Genomic DNA, 22,856 nt, shown 5'->3' with positions numbered 1-22,856 from the left:
CTGGGGTCTTTGGCCCCAAAGGGTGGAAAAAGGTTATTGCAGAGAGAGGGACCGTGGTTCTGGCCCAGCACCATACTGTCTGTAATCATTATTGTTTGGAAGGCACTGATTTTGCATCCTCTCAGCGCTTTCACATCTCTGCATCGCCTTTGATAATGGACCCTGATTCCACATGGCAACAAACAGAGGCTGAGATCCTGACAAATACAGTTTCTCCATGGCAGAAGGAACAAAACATACAGTTTCTGACTTACATCACTTCAGAGAATATCACTTCAGTGCATTATATATCCTGTGAAAATAATTTAAATGTCACACTAGAAAGCCTCTTCATTTAAAATGTATCATTTTCCTTCAAATTTTCCACTGTTTTTCCTGTTTGAGAAGCTCCAAATATTTGTCTCTGCATATTCTCTTTATCAGTCATTGCTTTGGGCATGCTTATCTGGTTTTACCCTCCTTCCCTAAACAAGCCTGTTTTTTTACTTATGGGCAAGAACCTAAAATTTTCCCTGAGCTTCCTCCTGCAAACTCAACCCTGGGGAGTTGTAGGATCTAAGTCACTGCTTGATTTGAAAGGAACGTGGAAATTATGCCACTGGGTATGGATGTCACTGGGACAAGGTAAGGGGGAAGGCAGCTTTTTGATTACAACATAGTCAGCTCTCTCGCTGATGCAGGCTTCTCCATTCACCCTTTGCATCTCTCTTTCCTCCCTGGACCCGTCTCCCTGCCTCCCCTTCCCCGCTATGTCCCTCTGTGGGAAGCATTTCTGGGAAGGTGGACCTGGCTTCCTATCAGCCCAAAGGCACATGTCCCTCCTTCCTTCCTACATCTCTCTGCTGGGGAAGAGCCACTGGGCTTCATCTGATATGGGGATCCCCTGCACTGCTGATCTCATGTCTGAATTCCTGCCAGAAGCTGTTTACGAAGGGGACCCCAAGGAAGGATCTGTAAAGCTTTTCATTGACATCTGTCGGCATTTGGAAAGCATTTAGAGAACAACAACTGAGTGGAGCTTGGCTTCCTTTTTACTACAGGACTGAAACAGGAACAGCTGTCTTAATGACAAAAAGACTGATATAAGACACATGCTTGGTTATTTGGTGCTTCTTTTCATTTAATAATGGGAAAGTTCCCTAAGGAGTACAAGAAATGTGATTTTCCGCCTTTATGCCAAAGCAGAACTGAGCTCGAGCCCATAATCCACACAGGGAGGAATAGCCACAGGGCAATGCCCCAAGGAATCAAGTCCATGAGCCAGTGGTCCTCTGCCTGCTCCAACCCGGGGTGGGTGTTAGATTCCTGCTGAGTGAATTTCACTCACTGCATGCAGAATTTTCCTAGTTTCTGTTAAAGAAAACCCATGGGCTACATGCAAATTTCCACAGAAGAAAAGCAGATTTCTTTGAAATTCTCCAGCAGGATGGAATTAATAGTTGCGAGATTTAAAAGTAACAGAAGTTGAACAAAAAAACAATTCTAGATCAGCACTTCATCCATGGGATTTTCAAAGTCCAATAACTTTTTAAGAGAGTATAGTATTGTTTCAATTCTTCTATCTGCCATTGGAAATCTTTACCCCTTTAAAAGCACAGTGCAGGTCTTTAATAATGTTGGAACAATTAAGGCTCTAACATACAATGCTGTACATTTTAATCGCTCATTTGTTGTAGTCCACCATTATATCATTGTAGGATATTTTAAATCTATGCAATTGTAATGAATAGCTTTAGGAAAATAAAATGTGCCTTTGGCACTGAATTTAAAATGAAATGTGTGCCACAAAGTATCTGATGTTAGACCCAAAGGCATATATAGGGTAGAAATCCTCTGCTCCCATAAACTGACATGTTTTTTTGGTTACCGCATGTGTGAAAACCCCCTGTTGTTGGTGATACAGCTAACATTAAAGAAATCACAAAACCTCTCAGTTTGGGATGAGAAAACTGCATGTACTGTTCTTCTGAGACATCGTCACTCTAAAATGTGTCAGACTCAAGCAGTGCTGCAGAGCTCTGCTAGAATCGTGGAGTCAAGCAAACGACGGGACCTCGTGCAGGCAAGAATAGATGGAAATCTTGATGAGATCATATATGCTGCTGGACTGTAGACTTATGCTCTAAAAGAAAAGTCTTTATCACTTCAGAATGGTGAACTGTATTTGGTGTGTTCTGGAGTAGGACACAAGCATTTTTCCATGCTGAGTAGAAACATATTCAAATTGATCAGAAGTTCCTTCTACCCATCTATCTCCCTACTAAGTTTCAGTCAAGAACTTCAAGTCACTGCAGGTATAATAAAAACTGAATCCTTTGCTTCAATGTTGGTAGAAATTTCATTATACACAGCTTTCTGTAATTTCATCTGGAAGTGATTCAAGCTGTTTTCTCATGTGTAATAGCAGTAATGCGAGAGCCAGACCAAGCCAAGGGAAACAGCTTACTTAATGTGAGCGAACACTAGGGATGAGTAGACACACATGTGTTTTGAGAAATTCTTGCTTGTCAATGTAGTTCTTAAAATTACCACCTCTCTTGGAAATTAAAAATGGCACGAGCGAGAGCTTTCTTTATGATAGATCTTGATTTAGGTTATGGATGTGAGCAGAACTTGCCTTTGGGTCCTTGACCTGAATCCTTATTTCTGGTCTTTGTGCCTTTGACTCCCTTTCATAGATGAATCATTGATTGAGCTTCATTGAGTACAGCATTCAAATTTATATTCTCATCTCAGCTTCATGTTCATAGATGTTCTGGATCTAATTTCAACTGTGCAGTTGTTTTTACTTGACCCTGATGGAAAAGCCCCACGTATTTTGTTTCAGTGCAATTGGTCTGGAGACTTGGAAGGGCATTTAGCTTGCTGCAGGAGGCTGTTAGGAATATCTAGCTTGTGTGAGGCTGGGCTATAAGTTGCTGAGCAAAGGTACGTCCATCTGCCCATCCATCCTGAATTTTTAACAGGACATACACAACTGTGTGATATTTGGGTTCAGACTTGGTTTAGATTTCAGTTCCTGGTCTGATTCTGCTCGGAAGAGTGTTTTTAGCAATCAGGTGTTTAAGGACGGGCGGCTCAATGCACTGCTGAAACCCTATTTCATTCTTTTATTCCTCCCTTTTGTTTGACTACGGTTTCCTTTCTTTTGCACAAAGCCAAATCTTGCTAGGATGCAAGTAAAAACACAATTTTGCAATGGGAAAAAGAAAATAGGTAGTGAAGTTATGCCCTTTTCATTGTAAATGTGCTATTTTTAAAAAAATTTTTGGCCTGACCTGCCTTGCATCTGAGAAGCATGGAGTGCAGCTCCTGGCCAAGCACCAGCACAGTGCCATTGCTTCAGCTGTGGCTTTTTGCCATGGCCCTCCTTGTAAGTGCATAACCAAAACGGACAGACAGGCCAGAAAATGATTTTATTTAATAGACGAGTTCTCAGAAAGGAGATTTTGTTCTAAAAAAATGAATGTTAGTTCAACCAGTGATCTGATTTCGTTGCCAATTCTGTTTCTGTTTTTAGTATTCTTACTCTTAAATGCTGAATAATACTGCTAAATTCCAGAGAATACGAAAACAAATAAAATATTCTATTGAAGCAAATCAAGGCAAATCAATTTGTTTCGCTGTGCCCTGATCAGTTGTGCTGATTGGAGTGGGGTGAGGCTCGCACTAAATTACAGCCAGCTATTTTCCTCCTCTGCAGGCTACTTGATTTGGCCCAAACTGGAGAGGTCAAAGTCATGTTAGCTGAAAATCCGACGTCCACTCACCTGGAAGCCGATGAGTATAGGCTTGAAAAGAACTACTAGGAAGATGACTCAAGCTATGTCAAGAGTTCCCTGTTATTAGTGAATAGAGAATGGGAGAGGTGCCAATAGCTCCGCAATCGGCTGTACTATTTCTGAGGAATGATTAATCCCTATGTGGGATGCTGTTTGCAACAGGAAGGGAGAGGCTATGTAGTCTATTGACTGATTGACTGCAAATATTGTACTGTTGAATAGGGAATGTTTCTTTTTAAGGTTTCTATGTGTAACTTGTCTGAAATAGTTTATACTGTTGAGGAAACAGGATGGCCCACAGGGCAAGATGTGCTTGCTGCTACCTACACAGCAGTATTTATAGTGGGGTTATTTAAGTAAGCAATGCATAAATGATGCTATGTTTTTTTTGTTTCTGAAGCAGGTAAGCGTGTCCCTGAAATCACATACGTTGGTTCTGCAGGAGAATACTCAGCAACTGGCAGTGCAAGCTGGCCATTTTGAAGATAGGTGAGACCTTTGAATCAAGAAGGAAAGCGATTGATTTGCGTGGCATTTAAATTGGAAATTGTGTTAGGTTTCTTAGCAATTAGAACATTGGGTCACCTACTCCCATCCAGTTTTAACAGAGAACTTGAGGGAAAACCAGTGTCTTCCTGGAACTGATGGAGGAGCATCGGGCATCATCCATCACTCTGGCCTCTGACCAAAGATAAGAACAACCTCTGCTGATCACTTGATGGCATCTCTGTGAAATAAAAGGCAATTAGCTTCTAAGAAGCATTTTCTCATTGTGTCACAGAAGACCACGGCTCTTTTGGTTAGCTTTCTCGGGCAGCCTGAACTCCACAGCCAGAAGATTCAACTCAGTCCAACCTCCCTAAGAATCAGATTGGACCGACCAAGGACTTGGTTCCTTGAAAACATTGTTCTGTGCCTGACAGGGAGCCTCTCAGTAGAAATGGAAGGACAACAGGCGTTGGGGGCTGTCATACCCCGTGCATCCAGGGGCTCTGTCTGGGGGACAGGTGAGCGGGTGGTTCTGGCTCTGGCATCCTTCAGTAGCCCCAGTCAAAGGCACAAACATTGCAATGTTTAGAGGCACTTCATGCTCTCTTGGTAGACTCAGTTTTGTTCTGGGAAGATTTTGAACTAGCAACGGGTGTCCAAAAGAGACAGTAGGGAGGGAACCCTCTTTTTGTTCCCTTTAGACCTAAACCACAGCCAGCATCCTCCTGTTTACTTCTCAGCACTATCAGTGTAATAGCAGGTTTGCATCACTCATTTAATACAGTGTTATGAACTGTTCTGGGAGGCCTGTTGGAGAGTTGTTTTGGCTTCTCCTAGCCAAGAAAACATTTGTGTTTGTTTTCTACACTCCTGAGGGAGAGATACTGGCTTTATGGGTTGTCATGTTTCCATGTGTACATATGATTCCCTGCCTCTTTGCTGTAGGCCAAAGCAGCTCATATTTTGCAACATTCCTGAAGCAATAAAGCTTCCTGAAGCTGGTCAAAGCTGCTTGCCCTCACTCATCTCTATCAGATCTTCTTGGGAGGCTTTTGCACTGCTTTTTCATGATGGCATCAGCTTTAGGAAGCATGGCTCACTGCTGAGGATGATGAAGTTCAGGACCAGTGCAGAAAGGCAGCACAAAGGATATTATAAAGGTTGAAGAACTGGAAAGTGGCACTGGAAACTAAACCTGCAAGTCACAAACCCTCATTGCTAATCCAGCTTTGGCATGGATGAATTCTGTGACCATCTGTTTTGCTTCTGGTTTGGTTGTTTCTTACCTTTTTGACTTCCTAGGCTGCGAACAAGTCAGTAGCGATTAGTGAAGGAGCTCACCAGGCCCTATAAATGTGGCTAAAGGTAAGCAAGGGTTAGCTTCTTAAGGTTAGCTTCAAAGGTTAGTCAGGATGTTTAGCTTCTTAAAACCAGATGCCTACAGAGGTGCCACAGATTTGGCATGCAACAGCAGCAGAATCTTAAGTCATGGGTTGATTTTCCAAGGTCTTAAGGGTAATATGTCTGGTTTTTGTTGTAGCATTTAACTCAAGGGAAACCTGCAAGAACTGCTGTAGATAATAATAAAAAAATGTTGTGCACACAGTGAAAGCATGGGCTCAGTCTCCAGCAACTCACCCCAAGGGAGAGCAGGCAGGACCACCTCTCAGCCACCCTTAGGGCTCCACAGGGCAGAGGGCACGTCTGTATTCCTCTGGCCATGCCTCCTGAGAAATGCACTACCTGGGCAAACATCCCTCTGACTGTCCTTGGGGAGCTTGCTGGTGCTGCTCCGTGGCTTGGGACCCTGCCTGGTCTTGTGTCAGTGAAGCTGAAGCTGCAGGAGCAAACCCAAGCTGAGCATGTGTCCAGGGTTGCTCACAGCCCCGTGCCTCCAAGTCCCTGTGCTGGAGCTACACCCTGCCCGGTGAGGGGTGCTGCAGGGCAGGTGGGGGGATACGCATCCTTGGGATGGCTCGGATCATGTACTGAGTGCCTTATCTTGGCTTTCACTGAAACAGAGGAGAAACAAAAAAGTAAAAAAAATAAAAACACTTCATGTCTTATCTCTGGTTAACATTATGAGTCAAATTTGAAATCTCATAATTTTTGTTTTAAATGAAACTCCTCTTTTTAAAGAAGTAGTCTGCGGTGACGCTGTTCTCTCTCTACTGACCGTGAGGTTTCAGCTCATCACTTCCGCTGCCTTGCGCTGGGCTGACGTCCTGCCCATGCTGGCTGGGACATCCCGTTTCTCCATTTCTGTGTGTGGCCCCAACTTTAGCTCCTACAGATGCAGGACTTCCCTGGAGTGTTCTGACTCGCTGTGACATCCACCAGTGGCTGGAGGAGTCTGCCAGATTCCTGAGTGTCTGCTAGGTAAACCCACTGATGAAAACCATCTGAGAGATGTTTTTTTTCTCTTCATGCACTATAAATACACCATCCTGCTCCATTTCATTGATGAGATAAGATGAGGATAAGAGTAAATAGCAAAAAACCCCAAACTTCCCAGGTTTCCCCTAAGGTCCCTTCTCCTACAGCAGAGTTTCCACAGAAACATCTCGCAGCAGCACACTAAGCAAAAAAACGCAGCCAGGAATAACGAAACAAGCATCGTGTCCTTTGCAAGCCGAAGGCAATTAGGTTTGGTAAATGCAACATGAGACAAGGGAATTATTTATGGTTGTGTAGAGGCTTCAGTCCAGGGAGTAGGTTAATCTTACAGGTTTCAAATGAACACAGTAAAAGAAAGAAGATAAATTTGGTTGTGACACTTGGTGGTCCCTGCAGGTTAGCACGCTGCTGGAGATGTTATTTGTTAAAGGTCAAAGCAGATATTAATATTGCTATTCAAAAAGTGGGGGAAAATGCTCCCAACTTCACAGCTGATGTCAATAATTTGCTGAGGTTGGAATCCATCCAATCGTCAGGTTTTGCAATGCTTGCCTCATTGTTTTAACCAAAATTTCAACCTGTGGTATATTTACAATTGTGAGTTGGTATGTTGCTTAATGCAAAACAAGGAGAAAGAGAAGACACGTAGTTTTGTGGGTGGCTTTCCCCCCTGCCCATTCACCTTTGCCTTTCCAAAGGTTTCTCTATTTTTTTTTTCCTTTTTGATGAGCTAAAAGATATTCTGGGGGAAATTACCTTGTAAAACTCAAAAATTTTTGTGGTTGTTTTTTTTTTAATTTGTTTGTTTGCTGGTGTATTTCTCAATTCTTTCTCATTTTCTCATTTCATTTCTTGTATGTTCAGGGCTCTCAGTTGTAACTTCTTCCTCTGACAAGTAATGTGAGTCATTTTCTGGCTTCTTGTCAGTGACAGAAGCACGCCTAAAGCTAACAAATACCTCCTCCACGATGTAATACCTTTTTCTTCGAGGTTTGCAATGTTTGTTCGTTGTCATTCAGTACAAACTGGATGGTGTGGTACCAAAATACAGACATGTTTTGGGGTACTAAATTCATTATAATTATAAATTTTATTTCTCTGTGGCATGTTAGGTGGTTCTGTGCAGTGGTTTGAAAATGTTTATTAAAAGAAAGCTATTAACTAGGGTTCAATTGATCTAATGTCGAACTCTAGGTTGAATAAAGGTTGAATAAAACCTTTTCACACAGAACAATAACCCTAATGAGACATTGTGATACACTGAATTGGGTATTTTTCATGGGAGCATCATGTTTTAGAGTAAAACTTCTGGTTTTAAGACAAGGAAATATTTGTGGGGGAGGCATTTTGAAACATCAACATTAGAAAGAAGATATATTTCTTTAGAAATTAGAGAAGTTTTTGTTTTACCTTTTTCAAAGAAAAAACTATTTGGTGTCTTTATTCAGTGAACTTTATTTTTAGTTTTCATCCCACTTTGAGGTAGAAAAACCAAATGTCAGAAATTACCCTGGGGTGCAAGTTCTCTTTTCGAATGTGATAGATCAGGACTTCAAGGCCACAAGTTTCTCAGTGTTCCCATCATTAAACGTGCTTAGAAAAAAAACTTACTTTGTAAGAATTCAACCTGTCATTGCCTCCTTGCTTAAATAGTTTTGCATGTTTGAAGGTTAAATGTTTCAAAGCTGTGAGGACTTTTACCTGAGGAGTAAATACAGAAAGAAGTATATATTTTAGATTTTTTTCCCATGTATTTTTCAAAGTTGGGTTTGAAAGAGGACAAGCAAACTCTGTAAGCTACAGATGGAGATTGCATAGTACTTTTAGAGGTGGGGAAAGGACGTAGGATTCCTGAACGCCAGCACAGTGAGGTTTTCGGTATCTGTTCATGAACATCACATTTTCCCAAGCCTCAAACTCTGAAATGTCAGGTTTGAACTAAAACAACACAGAACCAGCCCTGAGCGAGGGAGATTCAGAGGTAACTTCCCGGGAGAAAAAGCTGTTCTGTAACTCCGGCTACAGAATTCACCAGGATCCAGCTGTTTCTGCCACCAGAGATGGGGAAACCAGGATCCGACTGGAGCTGCTCGGCAGATCCCTGCCCTGTGCAAGCCGTCAGTGCTCGTAGGTGAGCGCTGCTCTCTGCTGCTCTCAGCTTTCCAGGGCTCTGCTCAAACAAGCGATCCCGACATCCATGCCATCACACAGGTTTCCAGAGCCTCTTGCTTTTTGGTTGATGAGAAATTGTAGGATTTGGGCTTTCCACCTGTTCTGCAATTCAGTTACATGAGGAGAGGTATCACAGGTGTCAGGCTGCATTTGAGAGTCTGATGCAATTGCTAACCGCTTGTGTTTAGCTGAATGAAGTCTCCCGTCTCAAGGAACCGAAAGAAAAACCCCAACAAACCCCAAAACAAACATACCAAAATGAAAATCACAGTTTGCTCAGGGACACTGGTCTTGAAGGAGAAGCATGAACTCAGATTCAACTCCTGGTTTTGCTTTGTGTTTATTTTGTAGAGTGGAAGCAGCTTTAATCTCTCTGCGCTTCAGCTCCCATATCCTGCCCACCGGGTGCCCCATTTCTTTTCTCCCACCCATTTCCATGCATTTCTGTGCTGTGCTTAACCTCCTCTCTCCTCCTTCTTTGCTATGGTCAACACATCCCTTTGCATAGTTGCCTCGGCTCCAACTTTAACAAACAAGTCCTTAATTTTGCTTAAGACAGTTTAGGGAAGGCAGAGTCTTTGAAAGGACGCACTGGGGTCCTGGATGAGAGGTCCTGGTGATGTCTACAGTGCTCAGTCCTTGGGGTAACTGCAGGGAGTCTGTCTGTCTGTCTGTGCATAGGAGATGGACAGACAGGGCCCCAAAGTTTTCATGTCCTTGGTTTTTTGAGTTTTCTCAGCACGCTTTGTTGATTTAGTGACTCTGAGTCAAAACCCAAACATCCTAGGGATGCATGCCTTGAAATATTTTATCCTTTAAAAAAAAAAACATTTGAGGTCAAAATTGACAGCAAGGAGTTGCTCAAGGAGAGATCTTATCTAAGAACCTCTGTGCATGAACACTTGGTCAGTTTAGGCTAAAACCAGACGGAAAATGGGAATCCTTCCCACATCCTCATGTCTCTTACAGCATGATCAGTGCTCTGCTGAGCCTGCCAATTGTCTGCCACTTTTTACATGCCATTTTTACTGTCGAGGCTCAACAATGTTCTCCTCAGAGCAGCGTTCAGTGGATAGACCTTCTCTGTTTGTCCATTTTGCATCTCCCCCAGCTGCCAGTGGTGCAGCGGTCAGAGCAGATGCTGAAGTGCAGGTGGTTTTTTGCATGGTCCAGAGCTACCAGTCGTGCTGTTGGGCAGCCAGCCCTCCAGCAGTCATCCAGAATTTACTCACTGCATTAGACAGTCTGTTCTGATGTGAATCTTGCCAAAAATAGAGCTTCAGTTCAACATCCAAAACTCCCAAAAGAATAACAACCTTAATATCACACAGAATGCATACAGGATTTATGGCTCTGTCAGACGCTGTTTAGATAGTTTCTATTTTAAGGGAGATTGGGCAAATAAAATAAGATCACCAAGGAAAAAAATACTTCCGACACTTAACCCTGAAGCTTGCTATAAAAAAAAAAAAACTACTTGGAAAATTCAGAGCATAATCTGCATAAAACTCCCAGGGGACAAGAGGTGAATCTATCCTGCCACAAGCTCCAGCCCTGAAGTCAAGCTCCTCTGTAATGATTTTCCCTCTCCTCTCTCTGATGGTGCTCCAAGGCAGCAAATGCTTTCTTCTGGCCGTGGCGTATCAGGAGCAGAGATGCTGCCGGGACTCCCATTGCAGAGGCTGCTCTCCTGGGAGCAAGAGCACAATGTTTATGAGCAAGCACAGTTAAATACAGATTTTTCTGTTTGGTTTGGCAGGCCGCAGAGGTTGGGGTGCTAATTCAGCTCTTCTCCCAGATCTCTTGAGTGCAGAAGTGGCCAAGTCTTCCCTTGCCTCAAAATATTTACAGGAGGTGATCTTTTGCTACATGACAGCATTTCTTGTCCCACAAGCTGTGTCTAATTAATGGGACCAAGGGTGTAACCCAGTCGTGCCTTGAGATCATACCCAGGTGAAGTCCAGCTAGGAATAAATACGGTCTCAAAACCACTGTGGTTTCCTCGGATGGGGCATCTGGATGGTCAGGACAGCAGCAGCAGCTGGAGTTTGCAATTCCCACTGGGCCGGGTGAGGGGAGCTACGGGCTGACATGAAGTTGTCTGCATTAGTGTGAAAACCTCCTCTGATGCCAGTGGGATTGCATGAGGTCTGGGAGAAGATCGGGGCCACGCGTGCGTGCAGGCTCTGGCAGCCTGTCCCCTCTGGGTAGGGGTGGGTGATCTGCAGGCACTCATAATACTCATAGGGACGTTATTTAGGGGACTTCACACAGCTTTCTTGAACAGCCTCTGGTAATTATTCACTGGCACATATGTCTCCTACTTGTTACAACAGTTGTTGAAGGTGGTTCATGCCAGTAGTTTTCTCCTTGGAGGCCCTGCCATGGCATGGCAACGTGGTCTGATGTCTCCTTGGCGCTGCGCTACTCCCGGCTCAGCCCTGGGGACCGGCAATGGGTAACCAGGAGGAAATGTGGATTGCTAAAAGTAGATCAAGCCACTTTGCTAGATAATAAATGCTTCTTAAAAGTTCATTCACATCACAACAAATCTTGAAGCTGCGGCAGATATTTATTACTCTAAGAAACTGCAAGTGGGATTTATTGCTGCCCCTGTGACTCCAGTGGTTTTGCAGGAGCCCAGGCGAAACATCAGAGAAGCCCTGACCTCTGAAAGGCTCGCGCTCCCGGCAGGCTGTGGGTGGCTACCTGGCTCCACGTGCCCCCACCTGAAGGCTCCCGCATGGTACTGCTCCCCGTTAACTCAAGCTGGCCCGAAGACACTGCAGCCAGCTGGCATGCTGATGGCTTCCTTGCTGGTGACGCTCTGGAGTAGGACTGTAAATTGCAGTCCCTAATTAGAGACTTTTGCCCTGCACAGATGATAATAAGTCCAGGAACAAAAACAGATGACAGTAATCAAGAACTGGATCAATAACTTTAATCCTAGAGCAGAGACAGCCCATATTAATTCAAAGTAAAATCCTCTAGACTGAGAATTTAGTGGCTAGAAAAATTGCTTTTGAAAACTCGTTTGTTTCCTTTTTTTTTTTTTTTCCTAATGCAATGTTTCCAGCAGGGGATGGATTCCTTCCTCCAGAGAGGAACATTGCCAATATTGTCTTCAGTTTCCCCATGGAGATAGTCAACAAATCAGGCAGGAGTGCAGGGAGATGCATGACAGCTTTCCTGAGTGCAGCATATTCCCCCCAGCAGAGTATTTTCCAGTGACAACAGGCAGTCCCAAGGGTATTTGCTGTAAGGACCGAATATGCTGCAGAGCCAGCTGGTCCCAGCCCCATCCTGGTGCCTGGGAGCCGAGCTCAAGATTTCCCACTCTTTATTTCCAAATTCATTTCTACTGCTGATAACCAACTATCAGGGAACCCAAGTGAAGGTCCAGGCTCTGTGCTGGCCCTGGAGGAGGCTGGACTTGGTTTTCCTGGACTCCTTCACCCTCCTGCTCCTGCTTCTCACTCAAGTGATGCTTTTCGGTGGCTAGAGGTGGGTGGGTGCGCAGCCCGTGGTGCAGAGCAGGGTGACAGCAGTGTCCACCACTGACTCAGCCTGTGTAGGAGGGGGAACTCCGCAGAGTCTCTGCGAGACCAGCTGCACGGGCGGGAGCTCTCACTACCCCCTAGTTGTACAACACCCTCCCCGCCGGGCGCCAGGGTAGAGGGAAGAGGTTAGGGGACAAGTGGGGGACCTTGGAAAACCTATCAGATTCCCTTTTCTTTCCCCACTGCAGATTTCCTGCCTGACTCCAGACGAGTCATTTAGTGTCTCCATGGTTCCCCATTTGCAAAAACGGACTTTCCCTATCTCATAGGAATGATACAAGGATAAATACGCTAATGAGCCTCAGATACTCTCTTGATGTAGACCGACTGAGTCCAGTTAAATCAGTACCTCCTGTAAGTAAACAGCCAGGAAAGGTCCTGTTTTTCTGGGAATATGTCAGTTATTCCTAAGGAAACAAGTAATATTTTGAGTGACTGCATCAGAGCACACGGTGGCGTTTGGAAGTCGTTCTTGATAACTAATTCCATTTGTCACTTACATGACATTGCAGTTTGGCTGGTTTACAGGGTGCTGCTTTAAGTTCTTGAAGGCATAAAGGGAAGGCTATAAGGACAGAGAAAACAAAGAGTAAATTACAAGTAAAATGTTCTCCGATGTAAGCAGTAAATATGCTTGTTGAGAGCAAGGATTTTTGATATCTGTGGATGGGGATCAGGCTGTCATTTGCAAGGAGGGTGCAGAAGTCTAATGGCAGGTTCTTCTTCACCACATCCAAATCAGAGCAAACATGCAGGCAGAAAAGTAATTACAGGAATGGGAAAACCTGACTGTGGCTTGGAGGCTGGGCTCAGGCAGTGGGGGAGAAGGATCCTAGACATCTCAGAAGACTATGGAAAACACCGAGGCAGTGCTTAAGCATTTTGGTGTGGTTTTGTCGGCTGTTGTATTCTCCTGAAGAGGAAGATGCAGTACAGAGAGACCTGGACAGAGCCTGTGTTGAGTTGGGGAATTCCTCCCAGAGCAGTGACACATGCAGATGAGCTGACAGGGTGGCTAACACCTGCTTTGGTCAAGAAGGTGTTAATGAGAGCTAATTGACTCCATTAGCCTCCGCCTTGCTTTGCTCCTGCAGGTGTGTGTATTGGAGAGGAAGATGAAAGGGGGAGTGGGAAAGGAAGGTGGTTATGTTGGGGGTGGGTTGTTGCCGGCTAGGAGAGGGGTCTGCAGTAGGTGCTTTGGTGTGTAGTGGGGCTCAGGTGTCTGGATGTGCTGATCCCTGAAGGTATGGAGAAAAACTGAGGCTTAATGTATTATTTGGCATGGTTGTAAGGGAAGCTGAGGGAGCCTGACTGCTTATGGTCATATTTATCTATTCTTTTTTAGCTACTTAGTCAGTTCTGTCTCCTTTAAGTACCCGAGTGAAAAACATTCAAGTAACGCAATAGTTCAGGCTCATGCTTGTCTGATGTTTCCTGTTGCATGTGACTCTGAGTCGAGTTAGTGCTTTACTTCTTCAACCAAAGACTTTCTCTGATCCCTATCTACATAAATAACCAATAGTGATGACTACAGGGTGAGCGAGGAGATGTCATTCTACTGTCTGAGCCTATTGGCGTGATTTCTGAAATTTCTTGTAAATCCCTGCTGTGTGGGAAGGCTGTGCTGTGGCAGATAGCAGCCTCCTGCCACGTTCTTCTCTAATGCCTGGAGCACGGCTCCCAAAGAACTGCAGGGTGGGCTCCCAGCTCTCCCTGGCTCTGTGACTGCCTGTCCCAAAGTGAATGGGGGGGGAAAAGGGAAAGAAAAGAAGAAATATTTCGTTTTGCTGAAGAGCCAGATGGGAAAGCCCGTAAAGAGGAGAATAGTGACAAGCCAGCAATGTCCTGGCTGACCTCTATTTTCTCTCCATCTCACAGATCAGAGATTAATGACATGTGAGAATGGGGGGATGTCAGGGTAAAAAGAAATAACATTTGCTCAGTGGTGTTTTTTATCAGAGCCTGGAAGCTAGCTGATGCTATGACTCATGCATGACCTCTTTGGTGAAAGATGTCCTAGCAACCCCTTTGACACAGGGCCCTGGTAGGGAGCAATCTGCTCGCTGGAGGATGGCCTCACATGGTGCAATAAGCCAACCAGTCTGTGGGTTATTAGCATCCTTGCTAATTCCTGGGGCTCCAGGACCAGTCTGGTGGCCAAGAAGACACACAGGCCACTGTATCCATATGAGAGAGAGGGTATGATTGTGGCTTCTGATGAGGCTTCTTTCATGTGGTGCAGGTTGCTGAATGATAAACAACTGGAAACATGAATGCTGACACACAACTGTCATGTTCCAAAGCTTCAGCCAAAAAGGAAAACCTGTCCCAGACTAGACTGATCTTGCGTCTCCTGTGCTCCAGGTGAGTGCCACAGCCCCAGGCTCAAGGACTGTCCTCATCTTCAGATTGAAATGGGTAAGAGTGCTCTTACGCAGCAGGCAAAGAATTTAAGGAATCTGCCACAGGAGACTGAAGGAACAAATAATACCAAAGAGTTTAGAAAGCGATAAGTCTGTTCATGGACCTGTTACTCATGAGTTAAATACTAAAGGGAATAGTATGGATGTACTCTCTGAAACCATTGCTATGGCGGATGTGAGTGTGGATGCAACAGGACAGGAGGGAAAAGAAACACCCCCGTGTTTTCCCTGAACACCATCTTCTGCCACCTTCTGTTGTTCAAGAACAACGGATGGATTGGTCTGATATTTTAGGGCCCTAAATGGATGGTTGGTCTGATATTTTAGGATGTTCCCTATGCCTTTAAGGGTCTTCAGTCTTTGTTTTATTGGGAGAATGCTCTGTCTGGGTTACTGACTGGCAGCATGGCTTGTATCAATCCAAACAGGACTATTGGGAGGCATGGGCTCTGTTTGCACTGCTTGGCAAAGGGAGACATGGTGCACCCTCTGGGAATCTGTACCCTGTGGTTCCTGCCTGCTCCCTTGACGTGTACTTCCTTCCCCTGGAGACCAGGGGAGAGGTGAGGCGGGTCTGTGAAATGGTCCCTTCCTGGGTCTTACTCCGATGGGTGCTTTCCAATGCTCGCCAGTTGTCTGTAGACTTGGCTCCTGCAGTTCCTCTCATGTAGAAAGCTCCAGCTCAGAAGAATCACTTTCTAGTGGCACAGCCCTTGGAGGAAGGGTCGGCGGCTCTGAGAGCCTCTCTGGAGCATGGTTAGGTCTTTTGGGAAGGGACCCTTCTGGCAGAAGAACCAGCACTGTGAGGACCCTGTCTGTCCCCAGGGATGTTGGAAACAAATCTCACTTTTGAGTGCAGAAACCTTTTCCAAGAACTTCCATTGAAGCTGTTATCTCCTCACACAAACCTCTTATTTTGCCAAAGTGGTGTTTTTGGAGATGAGCCCTGAGCTGAATGAAGTGCACTGCATACTGCCAGTACTGTACTTGTAATTAAGATTAAAATATTCTTGGGGGTTTTTTTTGCCTCTGGGTGGCAGAGGGTTGCTTACCCACCACTTGGGGAAAGCCACGGAAGGTGGGATATTCCCAGATGCTGGGGTAGTGATTCCTGAGGCCAATAAAGGCTATCAGAGCTCTTCAGAGAGGACTAGGAGAGTATTTTGTGAAGCAAGAGCTGAAGTTGTTAATCTTCTGCTGATTTCTAAGCTGTGTGAACATAAACCTAAATGAATGAGCCTTGGTTTGGTTCCACCAGATCTGACATTAGACAGGCCTTAATGTACAATGAAAGTAAAACAGTCTAATTTGTAACGCCTACTGCAAAGGGAAAGGTGTCCTGTGTAGGAGCAGAGGGACCGTGGGAACCTTTGGAGTTGGGGGATGCAGTTCCCTCTGGAGGGACAGTAGAGGGGGTTGAGAGCAGAGACTCTCTTGAGGTGCCACAGCCCTGACATAGGAAGTTATCAGTTAGCTTCTTAGCCCACCAGAAGATGGCCATAAACCCATTAATTATGAAACCAAGACAGTTAGCTTTAGCACTGAAGCTTTGTGTCCTGGTAATGTACATACTTAAAGGGAAGATGGAGAAATGACATAGCTCAGAACCGCTGGGCTTGGGGTGGCCCAGGAACCTGCCCGGTGTCCCCTTTCCCCTGCTCTGGGTGTGTGGTGGCCTGACTTGGGTTACAGAAAGACAGAGTGCAGGTGGAAGCAGTCCTTGCTGCCTATCTGCAGGGTATTGGTGGCACTGCTGTCACAGCCAACTCACTCCAGCCATGCTCATAGTGTGCATGTCTTCCTCTGGGGTTTTCCAGAAAGTATAGAGCAGGTGCTGGTGTAGCACGATCATTTGCCTGATCACTTAGGACATCTACCCTGTGATGCAGTAAGACTTTTCTGAGAAGAAATTACATGAAAATTCCTTATGGCAACTGTGGTAACGCTCTTCTTTACCCAACATAGTTGCCCTAAAAATAGCGGCGTTTTGCTCAGCTACCTCTTGGGAATCTCCCACAAGAATAAATACAGTAAAACTTCTTTAAAGAACCGTGCTGTCATTGCTACAATTACAGCCTGAAAGCATGACCGCATGGTGCCCGGCTGAGGCAAGAAAATACTCCCTTAGTAAGCTATGCTTGCCAAAAAAATGGTTTGTGGTTACACACTTGGTTTTGAATGGGTGCGTAAACACCTTTTTGAAGTTGGGATTGTAATTTAGAAGCTGGGATAAGGAATAGCAGATTTGCTCAAAGAATGTGCCTAATGAATAAGCATTAAGTCTAGTTTATGACTGTAGAGGGTCAGTAATAGTGTGACATGCGGGAGATCAGTCCTATGCTTTTAGAGAATTAGCTGCAGCCGATGGGTGAATAAAAGGTCCTTTTTAATCCCCCTTACCTCACCTCCTCTGTTAAAGAAGTATAAAGGGATGACCTCTGAAGGTAAACTAATGAGATGCCACCATGCATAAGTGGTAGCGGAGCCCTAGGAACTGTCTAGTTTCAGTGGAGCTAGAGATTTGTACACAGATATTGGAGTTTTCCATATGCTGTAATATCTTTCCTACCTTCTCACCAGACAATTCAGTAGCAAAGAGGAATTGCTATAGCAAAAAGCTGTTTCATATCTCCTTGTTTGTGTTCTAGAGATTCCCCTGATTTACATACAGATGTCCCACTTCCTTTTCTTCAAAAAGTGAAGTCATCTTGCTAAAGGGCTAGGGCATGGGCAGCGCTTGCTGCTAACCATCTCTTTGAAAGGATGTAATTTTTCATCCTTTGCTTTCAGGCACTGATGAGAGGAGGGAACTATAGTAAGCAAACATCTATTTCATGTGATTTCACAGATAACTCTGCCCTGGCAGCTGTTTGCTTGATGACGTCTTAATAGATCTCTTCCACTTTGGTCTCTGCATGCAGAAATGTGCCTCTCTATCCTGTCTGCAAAGAATAACTCAAAACTTGGGGAGATGTTGGTGGGCCTTTACAGTCATCAACTGGCTGGACTATCAGCATTCAGGGAATGCTGAACCTCTTCCCCTCCTGGTGTATAGGACAGTGCTCTCATAGTTAACTAGCGAGTTTATTCTCATCAAATAAGGCAGGGAGAGAAGGGGGAAAGCCGGATGCTTTGCTGTTGTTGATTGCTGAAGAACAGTCACGCGGGCTGGTGCAGTAGCCAACTTCAGGCTCTGATTCTGGGAAATGCTGAGCTGCCTCTTCTGGCAACCACAAACAGAGCTGCCCACCCAAAGAGGCACTCGTTGGGCTCGGAAACAAAGTTCAGGGTGTGATTCCTACTTCTTAACTTCAGTGCGCTGAAAGGTTTCTAAGCTCTCTGGAATTAACGGAGAAAGGCACATGGCCCCTGAGAGAGTCACCCCATCTCTGTTAGGCTTCAGAAGAAACCAGACTAACACTTGACTTGCAGACTACAGGTCGGAGTCACCCCTGTAATTTTAGCTGACACCCATGAACAAAATTAATTACTGTAGAAAACAGAATTATTTTTTCCCTTTGGAGTTTTTAACAGAAATGGCAATTGATGGGTCTGGTCAAATGGATCCTATTGCGAGACTTAGGACTTCGTGTGGATTAACTAAATTCCTATTTTCTGAATCATAAATGCTGTTCTGCTCAAATGTTCTTAAATTTTAAAGAAATCTCAAAACACAATGAGGTTTTACTAAATAATCTTATTACTGTTGAGCAGAAAGCAGTTAAATGGAAGTTTTTCAATCCAAAGCAAGGTACATCATCTTTGGGATGCACTGATTTTTTTTTTTTAATTATTATTTTATTTTGGGGAGGGGGTGTTGTCAGCGAGAGTTAGGCACCCTTAAAAATGAAGGTGAGATTCAGCTAGTTCTGTCTAGAGAGAAAAAAATTGTATCTGTGTGGCATTGAAAATTACAGTCCCAGCACTCACTCATATGTCACTGGAGCAAAATTTTCTAATTAAAGACCTTAAAATAAAGGCTCATGAAAATGTCTGAAACTTGTCCTCAGGTGAATAGGGCTGAATTTCACTGTTCTTGAAATGTTAGGATTAATAATTTTCTGCATGTGTATGCTGTATGTCATTAACAGCTTAGATAAAAAAAACCCTACACACCTGAGAACATGTATAACACGCAATACGCGCTTCAACCACTTTGGCATGGGTAAATGTCTGCCCTTCCCAATTGTAAATATGAGCACTTGGTGGATGCTTATTAGAATAAAGAAAGACTCGGGAATAAATATGAATCAAATGAAATGCTTTTATTTTTTGTTTTAAGACACAAAGCATGTTTTAAAGAACTATTTATAAACTTCATTGTCAGAAGGCGTCAAAGCTATTTTCTAAAAGAAATAGCTGTTAAGTATAATAAATCTAAACTTTATACCATGATTTTTTACAATTTCTCTTACATAAAATTAAGACATCTATATGTACAGTACCAATAAATACGCAGCAAACATTTTCAGTGCCTTTTTTACGTTTTAATATAAAACTCTACAATCAATGAAAGAACATAACTTGATTTGTGCAAGAATGAGAGCATCTGGAAAGCTAGTTTAGTTCATAATTCAGCAAAACCCAAACACTCCTGACTTATGGTGCTTAATAAACCAGGTTATAACTTCTCAGGCAATGTCTTTCATGCTGTTCCAAAGGATTTAGCAATAATACTTACAAGGCAAAATTAATCTGGAACTGTCACTGTTGACAAACTTGGCTCCTGTTTTTGCACTTTTGAAGAGATTCATACCTAGCTTTGGCAGTAGGTCTCAAAAAGAAACCGAACAGTGGAGTCCTCGTTTCCTTTGAGAACCTGTCTGACAGATGCTGAGCATGTTAGAAAACACGGCCCTCATTCAGCTGCCTGTCTGTGAGCTGAAATTTTTATAGCATAGGCCCTTCCTGTGAGTGCAGATCACTTCCACTTCACCTCAGCTTGTGCTCCATCCTGCAAGGTGCTTAGGAGACAAAGTCTCCATGCCTTGCCAGAGTGAACTCAAGGCTCTTCCCAAAAGCTGGATGTATTAACAGTGACATTGAACTTGTCCCCAGCTTGGAAAAGGAGTCTTCATGCAAGAATGAAGCTGGCAAGTAACAGATCCAGCTGTGGTTGGGCATCTTGGCCGATAGATGAGAGCTGGGAATGTTAATCTCTCATGGGTAGTGTCCTACTCTGCAGGGTGAATTTCATGGAGTAACAACGTCATTGTATGAAAGTAAGGTTCTCCCTTCCCTTAAGATACGTGTCCATGTATATCTGTGTTAACACTAAACCCTAGGGGGATTCTGCCTGAGAAAGCGGGTGTAGCGCTATTATCACTTCCACTGAGTGCTGCTATTATCACCTTACTTGCATTTAGCTAGAAAAATACTATATACATCCCTCTGCAGCCCTGGGAGAGAAGCACCTCTGTTATCCCCACCTTCCCTAGCATGTGCAGCCTTTCAGAAATGTGCATCTCTCCCCCCACCTTGCTAGAGAGGAAGCCTAGAAATTTCTTAAGAGTAGACACCTTCTGTATGATTAAAAGTAGGCAAAGGGAAGCACAATGCTCGTGTGGAGGGACTGTATGTGCCAGTGTATTTAGACCCACAAAGATGATGTTCACTCCAGCTATTACCATATATGTGCAAAGCACAAAGTAAAATGGCAATAAAACAAGTGAATTCTGCTTAGCTCAAGTTAAAACAGAAAACAATAATAATAAAAACACAATTTGCTTTTGCCATTCTTTTAAACGTGAGGTAGCTATTGGATTTTAAAAAACCCAAATCTTTTTGGTGTTATAGGAGAAAGCGATCTGATTCCTACTGTCTAATTAACTCTTGGACACCCACAGCCTAACAAAGCACCTCAGGTATTTGCAAGTGGATGGAAACCAGGGTAAACATACGTCCTCCATCAGAGTTTTCAAGTGAAAACCGTCCTTGAGCCAGAGCATGGAGCCCTTAACCAGAAACCTCTTCTGAAGAAATTTAAATATGATACTCTGAGTTCAAGCCAGGAAAACAAAAGAAATTGTGGAAATACAAAATAATAGGCCCAATGGGAGTATGTTTCTCAATTCTGCTAGTGGAAAGAAAGGATTTGCATTCTTGGCAGCAGGGGAATTGAAGATAACACCACCCAAGATAAGAAATACATATCCAGTGGATGCTGGTATTATGCTGAAAGTGTAAGGACAGCAAAGCTCAAGCTAGAACAGGGCTAAGGGTGCCCAGAGCTCTGCTACTTTCAAAGAAGACTTTGACCCTCATTTGGTGAAAATTTCCTATCTGGGTTGTGCCTGGCAGCCCGGAGCTGAGCAATTGGGAACACTCAATTCCCAAGCTGCCAAGGTGCTCTTATGTACGGTTGTAGATAGGGCAAACCTGGCTTTTTGGCCAGGTGGTGATTTTCAAAGGTGGCTGGGATAACGTGGTTCCTGTCTCCCTTGGGTGCTCAGTGGGGAGCATCGCTCCCTGACTCTCAACATAGCTGAGAGTACAGCTACGATGCAGTTTCTGATGAGCACTGCTTTTCCGAAGGACTTTCTTTTCCAAAATAGACTAAGAAATAACAAAAAGAGGAAACCAGCTGTTCCCCATGCTGCAAAGGGGAAAAGGGATTGAAGAAGAAAATCTGCTCAACCTTTACATTTTTCCCTTTGAAATGCAAGTCTCTATAAGGCCCTGGGGAAAAGTCTGAATCCGAGTTCACTCTGGTGAGGGACCTCTAACTGTGTATAAAATAACGATCATTCATACGCTGAAACACAACAAAATAAGTTCCTTATACATCAGCATTATCTGGCTGTATTAGCTGATTGCTCTTAAGTGTGCTATTTGGTTTTTGGAAGGGGACCAGGATCAGAAGTTGTCACATGAGTTAACTTGCATTTTTATTATCATAAAACTTGGAAATGAGAAGCTAAGTCAGTTCTACTAGTAAAGACACACATCAGTACTGAAGCACAAGACAATATACAATGACTTATATGAAAATAATAACAATAGCAAAATGCTATACCGGTGTCTAATACCCAGATCTGGGCAAAAATTCTTGACATTTTCTGATTCTTCTAAAGAATGAATTTTCTCCTCATTTCTCATCTGAAATGATGGGCCACTCAGGAGATAAATAAAACAAAGCTCACTCTGGTCAGTTATACCATACAGAGGTGAAAAATGAGATACCTTCAAAATTCTGAAATATCTGTGTTGAAAATCGAAAGTGAATACCTTCATCCATTCGACTTGGTCTGTGCTGCAGTTCAGTATAGCCTGGTAGCATCCCTTTGCACCGGGGGTCTGCTCATCCTAATATCCACTGAACTCTTATGTCCAAAATCATGTCAGCAGCACCCTTTTCATCATTTGGGTTATGTTTTGCTAAGGAATGTGACTTTCAGCTTTCCACCTCTAGACCCTAATCCTGCCAACATAGATGTGCTGGAGATGGTCCATGTAAGCGCTCCTTGATTTGGAGGGTTGCTCCTATAATGGTGTAGTTGAGGGTAAACACAGGTAAAACTGTTTATCCACTTTTAATTTGAGCAATGTAGATTTTACTCCTCCCATACGCCAGATAGGAAAACCGAGCTTGCTTTTACAATGATACCCCTTTAGCCACATGCTCAGGACTAAGGACAGCACAAGTATATGTTGGTAAGATTGGAGCTGTGATCCTTATAGCTTGATTTAAATTCACTTCTGTATGTATACAGAGAGAAAGGTAATGTTTATTTATTTACAAATACTTATTTTTTAAGGGGAAAGAAAGCGGTAGGTAAGTGAACCTTTTTATGAATTTGGGTTATATTTAGTGTTAGTTTTTGGGGGATCAAAGAGATTAGGGAAGAAGAGAATTCCTAAGAACTAAAATATTTTGATCAGACTTCATATTAAAAAAAAAAAAAAATCTGTTGCTTTTTCTTTCAATGGTTTTGTTCTGAAAAGTGCTTCCCCCCCCCCCCCCCCCCCCAAGAAATGTAAGGGTCAAAACCTGAAATCATATATTTTTAACTAATTTAGCATGAGCTGCCTAT

Source organism: Calonectris borealis, chromosome 21 (genome assembly GCF_964195595.1).
Source record: "Calonectris borealis chromosome 21, bCalBor7.hap1.2, whole genome shotgun sequence".
Classification (NCBI taxonomy): domain Eukaryota; kingdom Metazoa; phylum Chordata; class Aves; order Procellariiformes; family Procellariidae; genus Calonectris; species Calonectris borealis.
Note: the sequence above shows the minus strand (reverse complement) of the source record.